At 43.3% G+C, this 24,310-nt stretch overlaps 5 non-coding genes and 2 pseudogenes across 5 annotated transcripts; 2 read left to right on the top strand and 5 right to left on the bottom strand.

Moving 5' to 3' along the window:
• The window catches only part of LOC138242338 (zinc finger protein 850-like), a 1,462,105-nt pseudogene that overhangs the window by 266,804 nt on the left and 1,170,991 nt on the right, over positions 1-24,310 (top strand).
• On the bottom strand, positions 1,216-1,287 carry trnay-aua (transfer RNA tyrosine (anticodon AUA)). Its single transcript has one exon. It is a non-coding gene; the product is annotated as a tRNA-Tyr (tRNA).
• trnal-uaa (transfer RNA leucine (anticodon UAA)) lies at positions 4,728-4,810 on the bottom strand. Its single transcript has one exon. It is a non-coding gene; the product is annotated as a tRNA-Leu (tRNA).
• On the bottom strand, positions 16,336-16,454 carry LOC138216101 (5S ribosomal RNA). Its single transcript, XR_011179813.1, has one exon. It is a non-coding gene; the product is annotated as a 5S ribosomal RNA (ribosomal RNA).
• On the bottom strand, positions 16,992-17,110 carry LOC138217846 (5S ribosomal RNA; annotated as a pseudogene).
• Positions 19,510-19,628, top strand: LOC138217327 (5S ribosomal RNA). The gene has a single exon (XR_011181039.1). It is a non-coding gene; the product is annotated as a 5S ribosomal RNA (ribosomal RNA).
• On the bottom strand, positions 20,251-20,421 carry LOC138243557 (U1 spliceosomal RNA). Its single transcript, XR_011192212.1, has one exon. It is a non-coding gene; the product is annotated as a U1 spliceosomal RNA (small nuclear RNA).

The raw sequence follows: 24,310 nt of genomic DNA, 5'->3' as shown, positions 1-24,310 counted from the left end.
GTAAGCTGAGTCAGCTGGCTGAGCATGTTGCCTCCTTTACATTCGGGCCCCGACACTAAGAGAAACGTACAGAAATGGCTTTTATCGGGCACTTTTCATGTCCAATGCGCTTGACATCTCCCACGGGCGACAGAGTTCATTTACGACACTTTTCCTTTCTTTCTTTCTTCTTTCTGTACTCTTTGATGAAAAAAAAAAAGAGTAATCATGTAAGGGAAAATGTCTTTTTTCATGGAGAAAACGTGCACTAGGAAATGTTGTGTTTAGAAGAAGTGAGTTAACATGAAAAGTGACCTAATTTACCGGAGCAAATGCTCACCTAGCAAGGTCTGCTTTACTACTAGAGAGACGTAGAGTGAAAGACGTGATAATTTCACGCCGTTGTGGAACAAAACGCTATTTTCTTTTAATTATAAATCAATTAGAAATTCAGAGCGACACATAAAGGCTTTGTCTGCATAAAAGTGATGATTTTTAAAAACTGATAAAAATTTGGAAAACACGTTTCTCACGTAGAAATTTAAGATGGGGGTGGGGTATTACTAGTAGTGGCGCTGAACTCACCATGGTGCAATTCATTTACGTGACGGGCTAGTGGTTTAATGGATAACGCGTCTGATTTCGGTATATTAGATTGTCGATTCGACTTCTACCGGGGTTGTGTGATTTAAATCAGGCTCCTCAGAAATAGATGTCCGTTATGTAAATAGACCGCACCTGAAAGCAAACGTTGGGTCTGGTTTCCTTTCTTTCCTGCATGAAATAGCAAATCGTTACAAAAAACACCAGCTAATGTCCAATAGCGTTAGTCATTTAAGCAAACATGAATATACTGTAGGTCTTGGTACATGGGAGTGGATTTCAACCACAATTAAAAAAGGACAAATTATAATTACAGGCTTCAGACACTTTTTCATACAAAAGTGATCAAACACTCCCTAACTTTCAGGTTTGCTTGAACCTGTAACAAAGAAAGCAGTCTGAAACTTCCATTCTTTGATGTCACTGTCTCTAAAGCCAGACGTGATGTTTCACAGATGTGCAGTGTGCCTTTTCTCTTGTCATGTTCATGATGATTCGCTGAATAAGCTCCTGACTGGGTGTTCTGTACTGCACTGTTACTTCGTTCGATTACCTATGTGGTGTACAGATCAAACCAGAATGCGTGGTGTAATTTCCGGGTTCAGCACCAGCAGCACCTGCAAACTCATCAGCTGACCTTGACATGATTTGAACATGCAACCTTCTGATCTATAGTCAGACGCACTACCGTTGCGCCACGAGGTCGCTCGCCACATGTGCTTTTAATTCCCCCAAAGAGAACAATCAGCGTCCCTGAAAAATATTTTTTTTCATTCTCTCCTGTGTGGAGCGCCGCTCTTCCAACGAGGGTCTCTTCTTCCCCGACCACAGATTATTCTTTCCGCCCGGCTCTCTCACAGAGAGCAAACACACTGTCTCCACTGATGTGTTTACTGCATCTATAGATCTGACCCCCGATATTCCTGGACAGGATATTTACCACCAGCCTCGTGAACTTCTCATCTTGACCTCTCCCAGGAGGAGCACAATTAACACAGAATCCTCTCTCCATTTAGCAAATAACACAAAACACTGTTTACCTGTCAAGACAGAAAACCGGGCTGCTCCAGGTGAGGCTTGAACTCACAACCGCGGCATGACTCCACTAATCACGTCATTTTACAAAGCCTGAACCTGGAAAGAGATTGGAAGCCGAGAAGTTATGGTGTTTTTTTAATACTTGCCTACTCTTTCAATTTTTCGGTCAAGTCTTTTATTTGGGAGTACTTTCAATTGATGTTAATCCTTGTCCCGATGCACGTTCTGGGCCATGGTGCATCTTGAATAATGTTCTTATAGGCTTCAGTTTGGAAAAGTGCGCTCTTCAGAAGCTACCAAAACCGCTAATGGTTACATAACACTTAATGCAAAAGCAACGTTCGGGTTTGAAAAAAAATATTACTTGCTATGAATACAAACACTGTTACAGGAGGAGTGTTAGGGATATTTTAGCTTAGATCATCAATTCATCTTACATTTCTTCTCCATCTATATCTACAGCGTAATCGCTACTGAGTGCTAAAGGCAGGTCCTGGCAATACAATCTTCTTTAGAAAACATTTTTAAAACTATTTCCACTACCATACGTAAAGTAAAAGATAGCGATTGCAGGCAACGAATAAAATCTCTTTTCCAGGGACGTTGTAGTTAGATGCAAATTACACAGACCAGGATTACACCCAATGGGACAAACACCCCACAGAAACTCTGCACATGGAGATCTGTAGAATCATCCTCCGTGTGCAGAGAAAAACTCCTAACAACGGGTGCAGGGCCGAATTAGGCCAGTACCCACTATTGATAAACATACAGAAAAGAATATTAAAGTATTGGCTACACCTAAAAAACAGTGACCAAAATTCCTACCACCACAAAGCCCTGCTGAGCCAAGAGCTGAGCCCAAAACAGAGCCCCCTGAGCCAGCTGGTCCTGAGGCTCACCGACCTGAGCCACACCAACACTAACCAGCCTCAGGACAGCACTGCTAGAGCACCACAACCCAGACTCAACCACATCACAGCACAGATCAAACAGCAATATCTCACACACTGGGACACACACACACAAACACAACATAAACTGGAATGCTACAGAACCTTAAACAGACAATACACACTAGCTGAATATTTGACCAAAATAAAAAATAACAAACAGAAACAGACCCTGACGAAATACAGGCTCAGTGACCACAACCTGGCCATAGAAACTGGGCGACACAGGCAGACCTGGCTGCCCAGAGAGGACAGGCTGTGCTCCCACTGCCAGCAGGGAGAAATAGAGACAGAGGTGCACTTCCTACTGCACTGTGACAGATACTCTGGGATTAGAGAAACATTCTTCCCCAAATTCAGAAATCTAATCCCAGAGTTCCCACACCTGCCAAAACCACAACAGGTCCCAATCCTACTGGGAGAGGGAGGAGGGAACTCAGTTGATCTGGCAGCCCAGTATGTGATCTCCTGTCACAGCCTGAGGAACAGTGAGTCCGTCTCCCAATAATGCTCCAGCCGCCTACAGTATATGTCAATATTATATAATATGTCTTTGTTGTAAATGTCTGTAACATGTCTGTAGATTTTATTTTACTTCTATTTTTTGTTTTGTTCTATGTTAATTTTATTATTTTTATTTGCTTTGGCAACACTGATTGTACCTATCGGTCATGCTAATAAAGCACCTTGAACTGAACTGAACTGAACTGCAAATTACAATCGAAAATGTATCAGCTTTAACATTTTCTTTTGGATTCACAGGACAGTCAGCATGAGTCATCAAAGAGCCTGTAGTGGCAAGAAGTTTAAAAGCGCACAAGTGATCTGTCTTTGGTCAAAGGAATTGCTGGAGCAGTAGGACGCAGAGCAATATCTAGCAGCTGTAGACGATGTTCGTGGAAGAGATAATTCTGTTTTCAGCACAGGGAGTGAGATTGAGCTCAGTCTGGCTCCCAGCAGAATCCATTCTGGTTTGGTTACTGTCAGACTGTGCGTCTGAGGCTCTTTGGATCGCAACGTGAAAAAAAAAGAACAAAAAACATTTGCTCACATCTTGTGATTTTCACGAGAGGAAGAGAAGATATCACTTTAAAAAAATCAGAACTGAAGATTTGGATCCCGGACCTCATACTTGTCAAATGATTAAAATAATAATTATGAAAATATCAGGTTGTGTTTCTGCAACATATCGTGCACAGTATGCCATTTTTTTAAAAAATACAGTAGATTGTACTTAATAAAAATGTACAATTCACCGCTGGTATAAACAGATTTGTGCTGTGTTTGCCTTTGTTAGCATTTGTTTAAAAAATTAGTTCACAATACGATAAAAAACACAGAAAGCACAAACGTAATAATATAATGATACAAAATCAATACCAAATCATAAAGCCAATTAAGTACCTATCCTTTGAAAACAGTGACATTTGTATCTACTTTTGAATTACAAATCAGACAGCGTAGTCCCTTAATTCAAAGATCAGATCTTGGCCAAAACAAGACAACCAGATGTTAGCTGAATTCGGAACAAGAGCCTCTGCTTCATCGTTTAATGAGCTTTTGATCAACGTCTGAGTGAAAAAGATTCGCTATTTTAACTATTTGATTAAAGTTCACAAAAGCACCTTCCTTCGAGCTGGAGTCGAAACAGCGCTACCAACTGAGCTATCGAAGCGATTTAAAGTGCTCCTCTCTGGCACATATTGCCCAATGTAGTGAAATATTCTGGGTACTTAAATTCCAGTTCGACATCAAGTTTCCAACTCGTTTCCTTAGTCTTGTTTACCTTGAATTTAAGCCACAAACCAGGATTCTACTGTATAATCTTCCGGGGATGTTACAAAATGTTTGATGGGGCATCAATCATTATAGGCGGAAATTCACTCCTTTTTTTTTCTCGAGGCATCATATTAAATGATCCATTTCATTTGGATCAAGAAGAGGCTCACCATGAGAAATAGAACAAACTGTTTGATTCTGTCTTTATTGGGAGCTGTATCACAGCTAATGCATGTAAAGCCTTCAGTATGCGATAGTGAGAGCTCAGTTATGCCAGGGAGTGTGAGTGAAGAGAACTGAAATGAAATTTAGTAAATTCATATTTAAATAGAGTGTAAATCAAAGTGTTCTGTCACTTAAAGCTTATTACAACACTACCAGGAGTGGGGATTGAACCCACATGGACATTTGTCCATCGGATCTTAAGTCCAACGCCTTAACCACTCAGCCATCCTGGTCTACAGCGAGATGCTCTTCAGTTGTTTAACATTTAAATATGATTCAACAATTAAAAAAAATTAAACCACTAAACCTCTTAGAGTTGCGAGAATACTTCCTTTGTGTATAAAATACATTGTGAATGCTTTCTCAGCCTTTACTTTTTCGTTTTTATGACTTTTTTTTGACCGAGCACGAATATTCTTTTGTCCATATCTTCCCAATGGAAGCACAGAACGCCGTCAAACCAAATGCATTTTAAAGACCAAGACTTGTGGATATTTCCACAGCCTCTACATCAAACTATCAGTGAGCTAATTATCTTTTTTTAAACCTCCGGTTTTTCATCGATGCGTAATTACGCACTTACTGGAACCCGGAGGACCGCTGTGTACAGACGTTCACAAGGCGAGAAATACTGTTCAATATGGCTTCGTGCGAATAACCTGTATATGACCATAGGAAGCAGAACAGCGCAGTCTCCAATTACCCAGACTGTAAGCACAGAAATAAAGCTTTGTTTGATTTCTGAAACCCTTCCTTTACGCCCTGTTTTCATTCAGGTAAGGGTCAACTATATTGACAATACTACTGACAGCAGGAAGATTAAAATATTCTTTACTCAGCAGCTTATTAAAAACAGCTCCCATGATGTTCAAACTGATTTTTTACGCAGAACACTGACACAGCTTTGCGTTCTGAATCTCTTTTTCTCTTGCTTTTATTTAATATGGCACAATGCACTGGGATAGGGGTATTCTGTTCACAAACCAATAGCATTTAAATCACAGCACCCACAATGCTGCAAGTAAGTGTTTTGCACACTAAGCAGGTCTTCTGACTTTTCCCAGCTTTGTTTTGGGTTGTGGAACCTTTATTTTTTATGATTTTCTGAAGATAACACTACAGGTATACACTGGGATAGGTGGGTCTTTTTCATGGCTCAATAGTAATTCAAATACAACAGCCACACTGCTGAAACCATATGTTTTACACACCAGACAGGGCCCCTAACCTCATACAACCTTGCTGTGGCTGTGGCCTCTTTCTTTATTTTTTATGATTTTCTGAAAGTAACACTACAGGTAATACACTGGGACAGGTGGGTCTTCTTCATGGCTCAATAGTGTAGTGGTTTGATGGGTTTACTGAGACAATTATTAATTGTAACAGTAATCACGAGGTTGTTCGTTGTAGCTTTTAGAAAATCAATCGTCAGAACAACTTACAACGCACACACACGGGTTCAATACACGAGATACATTTATTAATATAAATTGTGCACCAAAGATATACTAGTCTGCCTGGATACGAGCGGCAGACCTTACTGTGAGGGTTATCCAATATACAAGGTATATAATCTCGAAGAGATGCAAACACAAAGAGATACACAACAGAGAATATATGTCAATATATATCGTTCGGTTACCAAATCGCTAACCAGTGTTATTACCCACTGTTACTCTAAACTCGGAAGTAAATACATTACTCATGAATTAAATTGATAACAACTTGTGTTGAGGTACAATTGAATTCTCGTACAATGTAGAACATGGGGTTTACTTATCCACTGTGTATGGATTTGGAATCTCCCGGCACGAACACCAAACCAGCTGACAGGCTCTGTTGCAGCCTCTGTTGCAGCGGTTGTCCAATGGGCGTTGTGTCGGCGTCCTCTGGCTACCGGCCAACCAGTCAAGGTGCAGCTCGGAGTAGGACGGGCGGAGGAATCTGACTGCGGCGCGCAGGGCAGTCGTTGCTCCGAGGGGATCTACCAGGAGTCCGGCTGGCTAGTAGAAAGTCTCTATGCACAGAGTGTGACCGCGAGTCCTCACAAGTCACTCTTTTGCCCGGGAAGAAGCTGGTTCGTTCCCGGTCCAGCGCTGCTTCTGAATAAGCTATTCAGGTTGTTGACGAGGGTCCAACTGTAGGCTGCCGTTGATCAAGCGGAGCATTCACGTTGGTAGAATTTTGAGTACGTACGGGATCCTCGGCCTCGCGCTTAGAACAAAGTCCAAGTCCTTTTGCAGACAACAGCAGTTGTCACGTGATTGTCTCTGAGGATGCGCGAAAATGGCCAAGGAGAGCCCCGATCTGAGCTTGCGCTCCCTTTTTGACCAAGACCCAGATGTGTGCTGATTGGTTGAGAGTTTGGCGGGCATTGGAGACCCACATGGTATTACCACGCCCTGCCAGTCCCTGATTGGTTGGTCAAGATGAGATATAATTCACTTACTCTTGACACTTAGGAATGCAGTCCAGATGTCCATTCGGCACTCCCTAGACTGATAGACGCCAATGGATGACCATTGATCATGATAGCCAGGCTTAGCTAAGTGCATCCCCGTCTGGGAGCTTGTTCCTTATCAAAAGAAAACATCTTAAATCAGCCTGCATAAATACTTTCTCTGTGGCTGCACCACAGAGATGGAGGGTGAGATGGGGCCTCCTTTAGGACAGCATACCAACGCTTAATTCTGTCTTATTAACAAGCATTGCCGCTACAATAGCAATTCAAATACAACAGCTGCTGAAACCATATGTTTTACACACCAGACAGGCCCCCTAACCTCATACAACCTTGCTGTGGCTGTGACCCCTTTCTTTATTTTTTTATGATTTTCTGAAGGTAACACTACAGGTAATACATTGGGATAGGTGGGTCTTCTTCATGGCTCAATAGCAATTCAAATACAACAGCCACACTGCTGAAACCATATGTTTTACACACCAGACAGGCCCCCTAACCTTATACAACCTTGCTGTGGCTGCGGCCCCTTTATTTATTTTGTAATGATTTTTTCAATATGACACCATTAGACAGCCGGTACATGGGGATAGGGGGGTGGTATTCACGAGTCAATAGCTCTTCAAGCACAACAGCCACAGTGCTGCAACCAGGTGTTTTACACACCAGACAGGCCCCCTAACCTTATACAATCTTGCTGTGGCTGTGTCCCTTTTCTTTATTTTTTTATGATGTTTTCAATATGGCACCATTAGACAGGCGGTACATGGTGATAGGAGGGTGCTATTCACGAGTCAATAGCTCTTCAAGCACAACAGCCACAGTGCTGCAACCAGGTGTTTTGCACATCAGACAGCTCCCCTAACCTTATACAACCTTGCTTTGAGTTGTGGAACATTTCTTTATTTTTTAATGATTTTTTTTACTGTAATCAAGTGTTGTGCTCATTAATAATAATAATAATTATGTAATTGCTTACACTTATATAGCGCTTTTCTGGACACTCCACTCAAAGCGCTTTACAGGTAATGGGGACTCCCCTCCACCACCACCAATGTGCAGCATCCACCTTGATGATGCGACGGCAGCCATAGTGCGCCAGAACACTCACCACTATCAGTGAGGAGGAGGGAAGAGAAATGTAGCCAATTCAAAGAGGGGGATTATCAGGAGGCCATGATTGGTAAGGGCCAATGGGGAAATTTGGCCAGGACGCCGGGGTTACACCCCTACTCTTTTCAAGAAACGCCATGGGATTTGTAATGACCACAGAGAGTCAGGACCTCAGTTTTACATCTCATTCGAAGGAAGGCGCCTGTTTACAGTATAGTGTCCCCGTCACTATACTGGGGCATTAGGGCCCACATGGACCGCAGGGTGAGCGCCCCCTGCTGGCCCCACTAGCACCTCTTCCCACAGGAACCTTAGTTTTTCCCAGGAGGTCTACCATCCAGGTACTGACCAGGCTCACACCTGCTTAGCTTCAGTGGGTTGCCAGTTGTGAGTTGCAGGGTGATATGGCTGCTGGCCATAATCAGCAGCCTTCAGTACTGAAGCAGGTGTGAGCCTGGTCAGTACCTGGATGGGAGACCTCCTGGGAAAAACTAAGGTTGCTGCTGGAAGAGGTCCTAGTGGGGCCAGCACCACCATTAGGCAGGCCTCCTGACCTTTCACAGTCATGCTTTGTTGTGTGAAACTTTAATTATCTTTTTAGGATTTTTTGAACATGGCAACTTCCACCGAGATGGGTGGGGGGTGTCGGGGTGCTCTTCAATAGCTTTTTCATCTATACACACAAACGGATGTAACCAAGACACTCAGAACCTGTCACGCAGGGGCTGACTGCTGAGGATAGGGATCCAATGCGGTGCCCTTGGTAGGGTTGGCGCGAGACGCAGGCGTACTCGGAGTAAACAGGCAGGGGTCCGAGTCCGGGAAGGCGTATGTCGAAGAAAACTCAGTCTTCACTCAGGTTGGGAGATTGTCAACAGAGATCTTTAATACAATCAGCTGAAGGGGAGCATATCACAGAGAAAGGGTTTCCCCTAGCACTCAAGACATGCTCACTGGACTGAAGTTATACTTTCCTTTTTTATACATTAAAAGTAGGCAATACTTTAACATATCAAAGGAACATACAGGGAAAGGGGCAGTGTCAGAAGTCAAACAAACAGGACAGGGGGTTGCCATTTGGCATCCTACAATCTGTTTCAGTTTTCTCTGGTTGAATGGGTGTGAGGAATCACAGGCTTTAGTTTGCACCTAAGACAGTGGTCTTAGGTGCGAACAGAAACCTTTCCCACGCATAGTCAACTGTCCTGACCTTTTGACTCGGTCTTCCACACGTAGCACAGGCGTAGGCACAGAATCGACAGGCGAAAGTGTAGTCGAGGGACTGGCAGGGGTCGGAGTCCAGGAAGGCGTAGAAGTTGCGTCGGTGTGGATTCAGAAGGCAGAGGCGTAAACGAAGAGACAGGCTGGGGTCAGGATCCGAGAAAGCGTAAAACAGGCGAAGGTACAAAATCGAGTGGCTAAAGCGGTAGTCGGAAAAGCGGGGTCGAGGTCCAGGTGAGAAGTCATAGTAAGGCAAAGGCGTAGTTCGTAGGTAAGCTCCTGGAGAGAATCTCAATCATGAGCAATGACCGGGGGGCAGATGAGGGTTTAAGCAGAGGACTGATTGACACGTGCACGTTTGGTACGGGGAGATCTCGAGGGAATGCGGGAGCGCTTGCCTGCGTGAGGGAGATTCGTGGCAAAACCAACAGAATCAACCTGAACTCACAGAAAAACAAGAATGCCCCCGAGACACCTGCACCCCCCCCGGACCACTCTGGTATCAACACCCCCAAACCCATCCATACCAGCTAACAAGACTCAGAATTGGTGCAACCCTCCAACCTGGACCAAGAGCAGGATGGGACAAGAACCTGCACCACACTACGCACCCCTCATCCAGAGCAGCAGGACAGCCAGACCACAGACAGCACCATCATGTAACCCCCCTGTTCATTCCAACAGAAAAGCCGAACTGACCCCCACCAGCATGGCGACGCTGCAGCTCTGGTCACACCAGCAGGCCCAATGGGCTCCGAGCTGGGGGACATACAGATGCAGCCATTCAAAATGCGTGGGCGATACCGCATTATTTTCCGGTACGCTGTACGCAGTCTACCGCAAGTTACCGGTAAATACCGCTAGTTACCGTAAATTCTCCTATAATATGACAAGCAAAATAATAGTATCCGGAATTTTGGCAAGGTGGAGCTAATAAAGCTCAACCTCTCATGTTTGAGCTGTGGCCATCAAAGTCTTTAACGAAGATATTACTAATAGTATTAATAATGAATGACCTTGGACAAGCTGTAAGTGTAAACTCAAAGTATTGCCCTGGTTAACATTCTTTTTTTCATTGACCGTCTTTGTAAAAGTAACACCACAGCATTTTGCAATCACGCATTTGTTTCCAATCATGCAAAGTACAGTAATTTTTGAGAATCGATTCACCATGCCTTTCACATGCTCATAAAAGAGATTGATTTAGGAACATAAACATATTACTGTATGAAAACTGTACTGTATACAGTATGTATATGTATATTTAATGTCTTAACTGTGCCCGTTTAAGTATTGAATATTCATATCTAATTTTACCACTGAAGGGAAATCTAAGTAGCTGAGCATAAAAAGAATAGGAGCATACTGCAACGCGTGTGAAGGCCATAAACGATATTAATTTTGGAACATAAACATACATTATATGGCTGGTCTCGGTACTTTAAAGAAAACATACACGAAACATGGTTTCATTATGACCAGAATCGGTCTTGAGATATTTTTAACTTGATTTACAGTATTTGAGAGGTATGTCTTAACACCGATACTACAGTACGTAAATACTGCTCACGTATATGTTTCTAGGTTTATATTATGCATTTCATACGGTCAAATTACTTTTGAGCAACTAATATGAAGCGCGAAACGGTATGCCCAGGGCGTTTTAGTTTCATTTTACTGGGACTCTGCTTTAACAATGTCGCCGTGGATTGATTAGAGATATCAAGTACATACAAGTCATTTTTTAAATGTTGTAGTTTGTCTTGTAAAAATGTTACGAGTACATCATCTATCAACAATTACACAGGTTCTGTTTCCATATTCCGGATTTTGGTTACGTAATATTATTTTCTAAATTTCACGTTGTGAATATATGATTTGGGCAAACAGACCCGCAAAGAAGTACATTATGGGTTGTTGGTTTTTTTTTCGCAGTTTTATCTAGAACAAGCGATGCTTAAACCTTTGTCTGATTCTTGTGAAACTATCCACACGACAGTTACAGTACCTAGGAGTTGACTTCAGTGATGTCACTGATGGGATGTTTCTAAAAATCCATCCTCTGTAAAACGTCTTCTCTAGTTGTCCTGCATATGTATTCGCTAATGAAGCTGTGTGTTCTGAGCCTGGATCTCTACATTTCTGTATGAACCAGCTTAGAGGGCTAAAGACAGCTTGTGTTTAAATTGAGTGTAAGGCAATTTATGCTTCTAAAGTCATGGTCAGCATTTATTATTGTACTGTGCTGTAAACTTGTTCTGTGCCTAGTCACATTATTTTATAGCGTTTTTATAGCGTTATCAAATCCGGTGACGCTGTGTGTTAGTTTCCTGACTCCCATGTCACATGGTCTGTGATTGAAACCTGTGAAACCGGTTTAATTCGTCACAGCCAGCACTCCGGCAGAGAGGGACTCGTAAAGTAGAAGCAGGCGAGATTTCCAGCGAAAGACACCTCCCCCTCCCCCCCCCACCCTCATACGATTCAAATTGTATTACAGCATTGTAATTACACATTGTAATTGTATTACACATTGTACACATGCTTAAAAGAGAAGAGAGAAAATGCAAGCCTTCTTCAGGTGTGAGGGTCTTCTGCTCAGAATGAAATGCTAAAATGTAATGTAGGCTCTGAATGGGTTCAATTATGATTTGGGCTTGATTAAGGTCGCTGCCTTTCATCTAAAACCCTACTTGAATCCTTCTAAACTAAAAATCAGTGTTAGTGAGTTCTAAATAAAGAGGTAGCTAGGTAACAGTGAAACGGGCGGACAGTCTGGGGAGATCGCCCGTTTTCCACGTAAATAGTTCCCTGGTTCCGCACCCCTTGGTGTTTCTCTCTCTCTCTCTCGGGTCACCTGATCATTAGCTCGAAAGATTTCAGTGCTTTGTGTATATTCTAATGGTAGTGGGGGCAGGGTGTGTGGGAACAGGTTTTTGTTGAAATTGCATTTGAGATCTATGTTCTTCACACCTGAAACATTTTCTCTGAAAGCATTTTCTTCGCAGTTTATCCGATCTTGTTACAGCACGTTACAGTTTACTATTATTAACCATATTAATTTTAAGTGCTTAATGCCATTTTTTTGACCATGCACGAATATTCTTAAGTCCATATCTTCACAAGGGAATCAGTGCGAATTGCAATACTAATTAAATTAAAACTACTAACTACTAACTAATACTAGCTAATTAAAACAAACCAGAAACGTGTTGTTCTGTCTAATGACATTACATTAATTTTGTTACGTTATACATTTTAGAAACGTTTCATCCATACAAACACCACAAAACTATTTTCGATTGTATTTCTGAATAGTATGTTACACTTAGTTCACTGTTTTAAAAACATCTAATTAAGAAAGTTAGGTGTTAGCATAAACTATTAGCAATCAATAATATAAGAATTTAGCACTGTAATAAGCTGTTGCACTTTCCCCCGCATCTTGTAAAAATATATTTTCATTGTTCAAATATACATTAAGTCTGACTATCATATAATAAGTTAAATACAAAACTAAAGAAAAAATAGGGTTAAATATAATTCAAAATATTTTGCTAACAATGTTAACTGTTTATGAATAATAAAATGTATTAACTAAGGAGTAGGATGGCACAGTTGTTAGTATGTTTTTTGTTTTGTTTCTTTTTCATAAATACAACAGTTGTACCTGATGTCTCAGTGGCTTTCAAAATTAAATTATGCATGCAAACCTGTGAACTAAAAAGATAACTAAGATATCCATCCATTTATAATGGTGGCAAAGTGGTTAGCATTGCTATCTTGCAGCACTGGGGTCCTAGGTTCAATTCCTGCCATCCTGTGTGTGTGGGGTTTACATGTTCTCTCTGGGTCACATGGTTTTTCTCCATATGTGTGATATGACTCCCTCTTGCACTCCAAAACATACTGGTAAGTTAATTGGTTTATGGGAAAATTGGCCCTGGTGTGTGTGTGTTTGTGTCTGTCTGTCCTGTGATGGACTGGCGCTATGTCCAGGGTGTATTCTGCCTTGTGTCCGTTGCTTACTGGGATAGGCTCCAAATCCTCTGTACTGGATAAAGAGATTAGAAATGGATGGAAGTAAAGGCACTGTGTGGATGGAACTATACACAGTGTTAGAAACCCACTATGAAATGGCAGCATCTCACTGAGAATAAAATATCTCATAGTGCTGGCTTAAGGAAACAGCCTTTCCACTTCTCTTGCACATCAGTATCCATACCTAGTTATTTAAACAAATTGCCTCTAATTATAAACATCTTAATATGCTGGCTCTGTGGATCCGCATCAGCTATGTTTGCCCATTCCTTCAATTCATGTGCATCCAACACACAGTTCAATGCCAGCAACTACACATTATCTAAAATACAATCCTTATTTCAGTATCTATGTAAACATATAGTCTGTTAACTTCATCATCTTCATCAAAAGTATGCCTAACCCCATTAGGAAGTGTTCTTGTTATAAGTGTATTCCTCAGCTTTCCCCAAATTATCTTCTTCTTGCCAACATCTCTAGTCTTTTATCCTGCAATAACTCAGCCAACACTTAAATCTCCAAAAGCTGCTTGTGTTAATTTCTTTAAATCACAAATATCATGTGTAAATACTGGCCATGTAATTCTCTGCATTGTGGAATAATAGTTTATTTTAAAGGGAACTAGAGAAACTAAGAACTAGAGAAATCAAGAAAGGCTTTTTTTCTAGAATTAATAAATGCACATCCTGTTCACTGGGGAAATTAAATCCACACTGAGCAATCTTCAATATGTTCAGAATATGACAGCAAGAATCCTATCAGGGATGCATTATACCTGTTTTCAAGTCCTTGCAATGGTTACCTATCAGATTTCGAGTCAACTTCAAAATCCTTATCCTCCTTATATACTGTCCTACAACTGTTATTATTGATCACCGAATTATTGTACTTGACATGACTTCATTCAGCCTTTCTTGAACGTCTATGACAGGCAGAGAGAGTGCTGTTTCTGGTGCGATCTTTTGCAGCTGACATTTCACTGTTTTAAACGAACAAGAAATTAGATTGCTCATAAATCAGTTATTCTATATAAACACAGCGTAATTGCCCTCCGAAAATCCTCTTTTTCTTGTTCGTTTTAGAGACCTTGATCGAAATTGATTTTAGATGTCAGAAAGGATTTATTTTCTCTGTATTTCCTACATTGCTTTGTCGAGATTTTAACTTTATATCTAACTTTATATCTAGGCTCAGATTTCAACTATAAAACGTACAGTAATTAATAGCAGTAAATACTGATGTTTTGCGCCCTCCTACCACAAAAATATATGTTTTGTAGTTGGGATTAACTTTATTTCGTACGCGTAGCTACTCCGATTCAGACACCGAACAGTTAAAGATGGCGGCAAATCAGACACCCAGAGAGGGGGGGGGCGTCTTCTCGCCTCCATAACTAAAATGCCAAATAGGAGTGGCTTAAGCGACATACACAGTCGTGTAACTGACAGTTTGAGGTAGCCTATCGTGTAAATTTCGCTTTGTTGCTGATAGGTTAAGCTTTTGAAACTCTGCCCCAAAGTCATGTGACTGATTTTTCGCCCTGTTTCGTTGGTTAAACGCAATGATCACAAGCACCACCATGGTAACTGGGATGTGTAGTTTTTAATTCCGTTTGAATTATAACTGTACGTACTGTCTTCATATTTGGCCAGGGCTTTAAAGAGAAGGCACGCCAAAAAATTTCGGTGCCGTCGTCTCCGCTTTAAAAGTACCCCCGTGCTGGAAGAATTTGACCTTGGAACGTTTGCCCAGCGTAGTTATAGTGGACATAAAAACAAGAGTTCGCTGGCATTATATCCTAGAAGACATAGACCGGCGCCAGACCGGTAAATGCTTGATGAACTAGGGATTGGACAGTTTCCAAGTGCTTGTACAATCGATGGAAATGTTCAAATAAATGTGCAAAAGAAATAAACAAAATAATCATTTATTTCTTTATCATATTGGCTAGCTAATGTCCTCTCTTTGCTAGTTAGTGGCTGTGTTTCTGCGTTGGGTAGCAACGGGTGACTGTTCTCAGGCGGAAGATGTAAACAGCTTAATTTTTGTGTTAAATAATTTTTAAAAATTAAAATTCATTCTATACAGCAATCACTTATTTGGGTATCGTTTCATAAAACTTTCATGCTTAAAATGTTTAGGGAGAAATGGAAGACTGGTGTGTATTTTTTCTTTAAACTATCAAGACCAGCCATACACAGTACAGTTTATGTACATACAGTAATGTTTATGTTCCTAAATTAATATCTTTTATGACCTTCAGATGCGTTATGCTCCTCTTCTTTTTATGCTCAGCTACTAAAATTTCCCTTTAGTGGTAAAATTCCATATAAATATTCAAAACTAAGTGGATTGAAACGTGCACAGTAAAGATATTAAATGATTAAATCTTTTCACTACCAACCAATGCACCACGAGTGCCCCTGTCGGTCATTTTGGCCAGCCAATCACTTACCGCGGTGCCCTACGGTTACTGAACCGCGGGTTTTTAACGCTCATTTTGAATGGCTGCATCTGTATTTCACTTCAGCCTTTCACTCTTGCTTCCTTCCAATGAGGACGGAGCTGCGGGAGAAAGGGCGCTATAGAGGATCGCTGTGGAGAGCTGCTGCTGTGCTTTGACATCTGAGCTCTGTGGAAAACGATCTCAATACAATTCTGAAAAACGCGACTCTCCGAACGCCAGCCGAACAAGTCTCCACAGCCGAAGTGCTGTGTATCTTTTCAGCTGGCGATAAACCTTTCCTCGATCCTTTGCGGACTTGTAAAACTGTTCCTGATCAGAATAAAAAACGCTCACGCTAATACACAAGCACCCGTGTCTCGCCAAAGCTGACAAATAAACAGACGGACAAGCCGCACTGCACGTGTGAACAGGGGAATGAGCGAGCGAGCGGGGATAGGGCACCTCCTGCGCTTAAAAGCTTACAGCACCTGGTATTCCCAGGCGGTCTCCCATCCAAGTACTAACCAAGCCCATCCCTGTTTAGCTTCCGAGATCAGACGAGATCAGGCGTGCTCAAGGGGGTGTGGCCGTAAGCGAGAGCAAGGCTCGCTGGCACCCTTCTTATTGAGAGGACAGCTCCGTCACCTCTTTTACGACGCTGCTTTTTTTCCCTTGCGTTTTTCTCTTCTTCCCACGTTCTCTCTCTTCACTGCCTTCGTCCCCGCTCTATTTCACTTCAGCCTTTCACTCTTGCTTCCTTCCAATGAGGACGGAGCTGCGGGAGAAAGGGCGCTATAGAGGATCGCTGTGGAGAGCTGCTGCTGTGCTTTGACATCTGAGCTCTGTGGAAAACGATCTCAGAACAATTCTGAAAAACGCGACTCTCCGAACGCCAGCCGAACAAGTCTCCACAGCCAAAGCGCTGTGTCTCTCTTCAGCTGGCGATAAACCTTTCCTCGATCCTTTGCGGACTTGTAAAACTGTTCCTGATCAGAATAAAAAACGCTCACGCTAATACACAAGCACCCGTGTCTCGCCAAAGCTGACAAATAAACAGACGGACAAGCCGCACTGCACGTGTGAACAGGGGAATGAGCGAGCGAGCGGGGATAGGGCGCCTCCTGCGCTTAAAAGCTTACAGCACCTGGTATTCCCAGGCGGTCTCCCATCCAAGTTCTAACCAGGCCCATCCCTGTTTAGCTTCCGAGATCAGACGAGATCAGGCGTGCTCAAGGGGGTGTGGCCGTAAGCGAGAGCAAGGCTCGCTGGCACCCTTCTTATTGAGAGGACAGCTCCGTCACCTCTTTTACGACGCTGCTTTTTTCCCCTTGCGTTTTTCTCTTCTTCCCACGTTCTCTCTCTTCACTGCCTTCGTCCCCGCTCTATTTCACTTCAGCCTTTCACTCTTGCTTCCTTCCAATGAGGACGGAGCTGCGGGAGAAAGGGCGCTATAGAGGATCGCTGTGGAGAGCTGCTGCTGTGCTTTGACATCTGAGCTCTGTGGAAAACGATTTCAATACAATTCTGAAAAACGCGACTCTCCGAACGCCAGCCGAACAAGTCTCCACAGCCGAAGCGCTGTGTCTCTTTTCAGCTGGCGATAAACCTTTCCTCGATCCTTTGCGGACTTGTTTAACTGTTCATGATCAGAATAAAAAACGCTCACGCTAATACACAAGCACCCGTGTCTCGCCAAAGCTGACAAATAAACAGACGGACACGCCGCACTGCACGTGTGAACAGGGGAATGAGCGAGCGAGCGGGGATAGGGCGCCTCCTGCGCTTAAAAGCTTTCTGAATTCTGAGTACGTACGGGATCCTCGGCCTTGCGCTTAGAACAAAGTCCAAGTCCCTTTGCAGACAACAGCAGTTGTCACATGATTGTCTCTGAGGATGTGCGACAATGGCCAAGGAGAGCCCCGATCTGAGCTTGCGCTCACTTTTTGACCAAGACACAGATGTGTGCTGATTGGTTGAGAGTTTGGCTGGCATTGGAGACCCACGTGGTATTACCACGCCCTGCCAGTCCCTGATTGGTTGATCAAGGTGAGATATGAGTCACTTACTCTTGACACTTAGGAATGCAGTCCAGATGTCCATTTGGCACTCCCTAGACAGATAGGCGCCAATGGATGACCATTGATCATGATAGCCAGGCTTAGCTAAGTGCATCCCCATCTGGGAGCTGTCCCTTATCAAAAGAAAACATCTTAAATCAGCCTGCATGAATACTTTCTCTGTGGCTGCACCACAGAGATGGAAGGTGAGATGGGGCCTCATTTAGGACAGAATACCACCGCTTAATTCTGTCTTATTAACAAGCATTGCCGCTACATCGGCATCTCTCCTGTCAAACTTCCTCCTGACGTGTTTGACAGGATCTGGGCCGTGGTGAACAGTGGGAAAGACGCCCTGTGGAGAGTGAGGAACATGGGGCTGTTCAAAGGCATCGAGGTCCCAGTCAAGGCAGCAGGTAGCCTGGCCCTGTTCATCACCCAAGAGAACTATTACCTCAGAGATCTGTGGAGAGAAAGGAGGGAGGAAGCAGAAAATCTGTGGGAAATAGAGAGCATAGTTCAATATCTCAAGAAACTGTGAAAAACATTATCATGTTTAAGTAAAGAATGTGATTTACACCAGAAAAAAAGAAATTGTTGCTATGTAACTGGTACCACCCTCCGCCGCAGGGAAGGCTCGCTCCGTGCGCACACGTCCTTTCAATGCCAGTTCAACAAGTGCTCCGCATTAGCAGCGTCGGGGCTCCGGCGTGTCGCACCTCACCTCGCACAGCCCCCTCCTTGAATGTCTCGCGCTGGGCATGCTCTTCTCCACCTCATCTTATCGCGTGTGACCACCGACAATGGCCACAATGCCGGGGAATGGCACCTGTAAAGTGTTAATTGGGGCACAGGAACAGCCCGTCTCGTCTCGGGGGCCGGCTTCAAAGACAATACAGCAAGCACAGCGGGGCGGGGGAAGTAGACGACACGACACATGCAGGTACATTCAGCTCCGGTGGGAACGAGTCATTTGTCGGTCTTTTAGTGTTCCCCTTTACCAATCAGTCGGGGTCTCCTCCTAATCCCCGTCTCATATGTAACAATCAATGACGAGGCCCCCCTGTCCCGCGATATTGTATTTGTCTCCTGGCCGCTGGCTGGCGCCGTGAGATTTAGTACTCGCGCAAGAGACCGGGGGCAGAGCGCCCCCCACAAAGTGTGCGCTCCAGGTTCCCTCTCGGGGCTCTGCAACACAGCGGAAAGGCAGCGAGAAGAAGCCTCTTGCTCTGACGCCGCAAGCCACAAGAGGGCGGAGGCGCCGCGCGCCCGGCCGACGTGTTGGACTGGTGTGCTTTATGTGCTGAAATAAACACGCGACAGCCCAGAAATGTTTTCAGAGTGCTGTGCACTGGAGGTTTTTGTCTTGTGAAGACTTGCCTTGTGCTCCTCCGTGCAGTTTGTTTGTTCTCCTCCAGTGCAGGACAAGCCAACACAAGGGAACACATTCGCCAACATCCAGGTACGCAATGCAATTTGGAAAGAGGCTCCTTTCCAAAGAGTTGCACACGAACGATCCTTCAGTCCAACTCGGGGGGCACAGAGCCCCAGCCACACACAGCTTCAAGTAGCGAGTTAGGCGCCATGGCTTTCGCTTGCGGCCACACCACCCTGAATGTGCCCAATCTCGTCTGATCTTGGAAGCCAAGCAGGGTTGGGCCTGGTTAATACTTGGATGTGAGACTTCCTGGGAATACCAGGTGCTGCAAGCTTTTGCTCTCTCGGCCAGCAGGGGTTGCCGTTGGTGCCGTAGGCTTTGGGAGGAAAACCTGGAGGATGGAAAGGTGATCTATAGCCTCATCTCTAGAGATGTTTTGTTGCTATGGCATGTGTGTGACCCATATAAAAAAAAACCCATTTGTAAAACGAATATCGAATCTGCCTCTAAATCTGCAAATGAAGATGAGTCGATAAACCACTTGTTTTTCATATAACTATACATATATTCATTTATTACTGATTTCATTAATTGAGCAGGGATACAATAGAGGTACAGCCATTCACTGTTTGACATGTCTGCACTGGTACAGAACCTAGCAATCAGAAAACGGGTGAAACTGTCTTGAGAATTAGCATACAGTACCGAGGCCCCCATGACCAAATAAAGGCTAACCTCGATAATCAGCCTAAATAATACAGACTACAGCAAAACGACTGACTTTGAAAAGGGAATGAATGTCCGGAAGGAGTAGTGCAACGAGCTTGAAATGCTTCTCCGGACCTCTAACTAAAAGAAACCGAGAACCAGCAGTGGAATCGACTCCCTTCGAACTGGATCGTATCGCAGCTCATGGTGTCGTAACTCTTCCGTATCCGATATTGAACCAAGCACATCAGGGGAGAGCGCGAACGCAGTCCCCCACTACCAGAAATTATGCAGTCGAGATTCCCACATTTGGGGAATTCGCAGGGGTCAGCACAGCCGGAGTGCAATGGCCGAGCCTCGCCCTGGGTGAACCGATTTCGATTTTTATGAACTTTATTTTCTTTTCACAAAAAAAATACAGGACATCACAAATTAGAAAGCTTTACATTAATATACATACTTAAAACAGTATATATGATCACATCTCATTACATTTTGACACGGTACCAGTTAAATAGCAACAATTTCTTTTTTTCTGGTTCAAATCACATTCTTTACTTAAACATGATAATGTTTTTCACAGTTTCTTGAGATATTGACCTATGCTCTCTATTTCCCACAGATTTTCTGCTTCGTAGCTTCGTAGCAATATCTGGGACAGACTTCCCCCCTGAGGGTAGCGGCCTGTACATTATTTACCTTCGGAGTCTTTCCTGCTTCCCACCCCATAGAAATTGAAACATCAATCTCCTCAGCGCCGCTGCAACACGGTGTTGGATTGGGAAGGTAGAAGCCAGAAAATTCAAGACAGGCAAGAGCTCGGCTTTGATGACCAGCACCTTCCCTGTCATGGTGAGGTCTCGGTCCTTCCATTGCATCAGTTTTTTGTTTAAGATTGGCAATTTGTTCTGCCAATTTACTGTTCCTATCTCTTCTCCAAAATACACCCCCAGGACCTTAATTCTCTTCTCTTGCAGCCTGAGATCATGTCCTTCTTTTGGCTCCCTCCAGTTCTGATAAAAAAAATCTCACTCTTAGATTTGTTAATTTTTGCAGAGGAAGCCAAAGAGAACTGATCACAGCACTGTAGTGCTCTGCTAATTGAGGCATTGTCAGAGAGGAGGAGGGTGACGTCATCCATGTATAGAGACGTCTTTACCTCCGTTTCTTTCACAGCGCCGTGCACCTTTTCATTGCTCTCGCTTTCAGAGCCTCCGCACGGCACACGAAAAAAAATCAATATCAGGACGCGCATTGAAGTGAAAGCAGGAAACATGCACTGTGCAGATCCCTCCACATTAAGAGGTGAGTGGGTCTGTTTGATGCACAAAGAATGCTTTGAAAAGCGTCAAAAGCAAGTCATTCCAAGTTGGTCGTTTGTGTTTTCCATTCACATGCGAAATGCTGAAATGATCTCTCGGCTCCTCGGTTTTCATTTCTGCTCCATAAAGGAATCACAGCACGCGTCGGCTTCCAGCATGGTGGGTCGGGATATGATGCCGGGGGTCGGAGAGAGCGATGTCTTCCTCGTTAGTATAGTGGTGATTATCCCCACCTGTCACGCGGGAGACCGGGGTACATCAGGACGTGCATTGAAGTGAAAGCAGGAAGCGCTGCGACATGCACTGTGCACACTAAGAGGTGAGTGGGTCTGTTCAATCACAGCGCTAGGCGAATCCCCAAACAGTATGCATGAAGACAAAAGAAGCCGGTTTGTTTCTGCTTGGTTTTGAACCAGGGACCTGTCGCGTGTGAGGCAAACGTGATAACCACAACACTACGGAAACGGTGGGAAGCTGTGCCCAGTGGCCCAGTGTTGAGCTTCGCCAATGCGATTCAGCAGCTTCCAGTGCCTTTATTGGAGTGCGCTGATGGACCTTGCTCATTCTCCAGAGACCAGCACGCTTTTCATGGACAGAGCAGGAAAGGCGGTGCCACATTCTACAGCCCTCTCCACGCAATCGACAAAATCGGGCTACTGAAGTGGAGAAAATCTCCTCTCCAGAAAGTGCAAATATCATCTTGGAGAGTATAAATCCTCTTGCCGAAGGTCAGCACTGTCTACGAGAGTACCCCTCCCACCTCCTGCAGGTTTCTGAGCTGCAGCAATGATCAGTTCGTCTCACATGCGAGAAGTCTTCAGGTGGAAACAAGAGCCCCCTCTTCTCGCACATTTTGCACATGTTTGAGTGGTTTTAATGCGGCTCTTTCGTACATGGTGCTGATCTTTTGGAAAGCAGGATCAGGTGACTCCTGTCACACGAGAGAGCACAGCCTTTTCCACCCCCAGCGTGTGTTTTGGTAACTTGCCATGATCGTATAGTGGTCAGTACTTTGCGTTGTGGTCACAACAACCTCGGTTCGAATCTGGGTCACGGCAGAATAGGGGCGTCTGCCTGTACTACTTGCATGAATGAAGGCAAAAAAAAAGCCAATCGATGTGAACGAACGGCACTTTACAGAGGAGTGCTGCCTGAGTGGATTGTTGATGAGGCCACTCTGACATCTTCTGTTTTCTTCAATGACTTACTCAGTGAAAATATTCAAGGCGATCTTATCACTGTACTCCACGTAGATGATCTAAATGAATTCACAGTAGAGTACAGGACACACAGTGAGGAGCTCACGCAGTCAGTACTCTTGAATACGACAAGAGGAAAGGCACACTGCACATCTGTGGAACAGATTTAGCTTAATTGGCTTAGCTGGCTAAAGCACCTGTCTAGTAAACAGGAGATCCTGGGTCCGATTCCCAGCGGTGCCTTTCTTCATGTCTTACTGTACAGAGTTTATCGTTATAGGCAAATCCCATGCCTTTTAATTTACGTGAATGCAAGTGTTCGTTTCCTTTCTGCAACAACTTGTTTTTAAAGAAATCTATACAGCTTGCGAAAGATGAAAGACAAATGTTGAACCCATGCCCCCAAAGAACCTGGAGCCTTAAGCCAGCACCTTAGACTGCTCAGCCACACTACCCGCTGTGCCTTGTCTCTTTGTCTCATTACTTGCCTGGAGGAAGCCGGGTGGCTCTTGCTCTTTTCGTCCAACTTAGTGGCGTTATGACTGTGGAACCGACTGCACCTGCTTTTTCTGAGATGCTTCCCCTCTCATGGCGAGATCTCGACTTCTTTAACATAAAGTTTTTCTGTGGAGCAGGCTTCAGACCTCTGCGTACAGCACCCTTGATCTAATTTTTTTTACAGCAGCTGCATCCGGAAAATTGTGCTTTTTACTTTTTATTTGTACAACAAAAATACATACAATACAAACAAGAGCACATATAACGTATCAAGAAAATCGCCAGGGGTTCATGCTATAATACAATTACATTTTATGAAACACGATTGCACAAGGTAAATAAGAAAAGGTCCGCACACCCAGTGGGCAGTGATTCGTCGAATATACTATATATCACATCTTTGAAAAAATAAAACATTTCCCTGGGTCAGAGATTAAATAAAACTTCACTCGCACCAAACAAATTTATATTTCTAAATATCACAACATGATCGAATTTAAGTCATTTTAATAACAATGAATAGTCACCTATGCATTGCAATATAAACATTTATATTGATTTAAATCGCGTTTAAATCGCCTTTATTTAAAACCCATAAATAAAGCTGATAGTGTTTAGACTTTTAATTATTTAAAACTGTATTATAGCAGCACAATGCACAATGCAACGTAAATCGCTATCTTTGTCTTCTGCGTAATAATGTTCACCTCTCTGTCCAGCAAATTAACAATAGTAATAATAATGAACTTTATTGTATATGGCGCCTTTAAAGGTGGCTCCTCAAAGCGCTTTACAGGATAAAAACAATAACAACATTACTGTTAGGCTGGGCAAACTATTTTTTTTTAAAGAAATACAAAATGAGATATAATGATGTGTTCCGGCTTAGACATTAACGAAGAGCATAACAAAGGTCATAAAGGTCATAAACTATATTAATTTTGGAACATCAACATATTATGTAAACTGTATGTTGCTGTTATTGGTATTTTAAGGAAAAAAATACTGTAAAATCCTGGGTTCGGTACAATGATTCAGGCATTCATGTGAAGGACAACAGAGCTTTCACTGGCTCAAAAAGACAAAAAGAATAACGGACACAGCGCGAGCCTGCATTCTCTCCTCAGCCGTCCACACCACACTTTTCCCTGGGTCAGATTTTAAATAAAACTTCACTTGCACCAAACAAATTACCACACACTGAACACTGAACATGTTAACCCAAATATGTCTCACAATACTTTTATGGTACATTACTTTGCTAAAATGTATTTAAAAATAAAAACGAT

Source organism: Lepisosteus oculatus, chromosome 14 (assembly GCF_040954835.1).
Source record: "Lepisosteus oculatus isolate fLepOcu1 chromosome 14, fLepOcu1.hap2, whole genome shotgun sequence".
Taxonomy (NCBI): Eukaryota; Metazoa; Chordata; class Actinopteri; order Semionotiformes; family Lepisosteidae; genus Lepisosteus; species Lepisosteus oculatus.
This window is presented reverse-complemented; position numbering and strand designations above follow the sequence as displayed.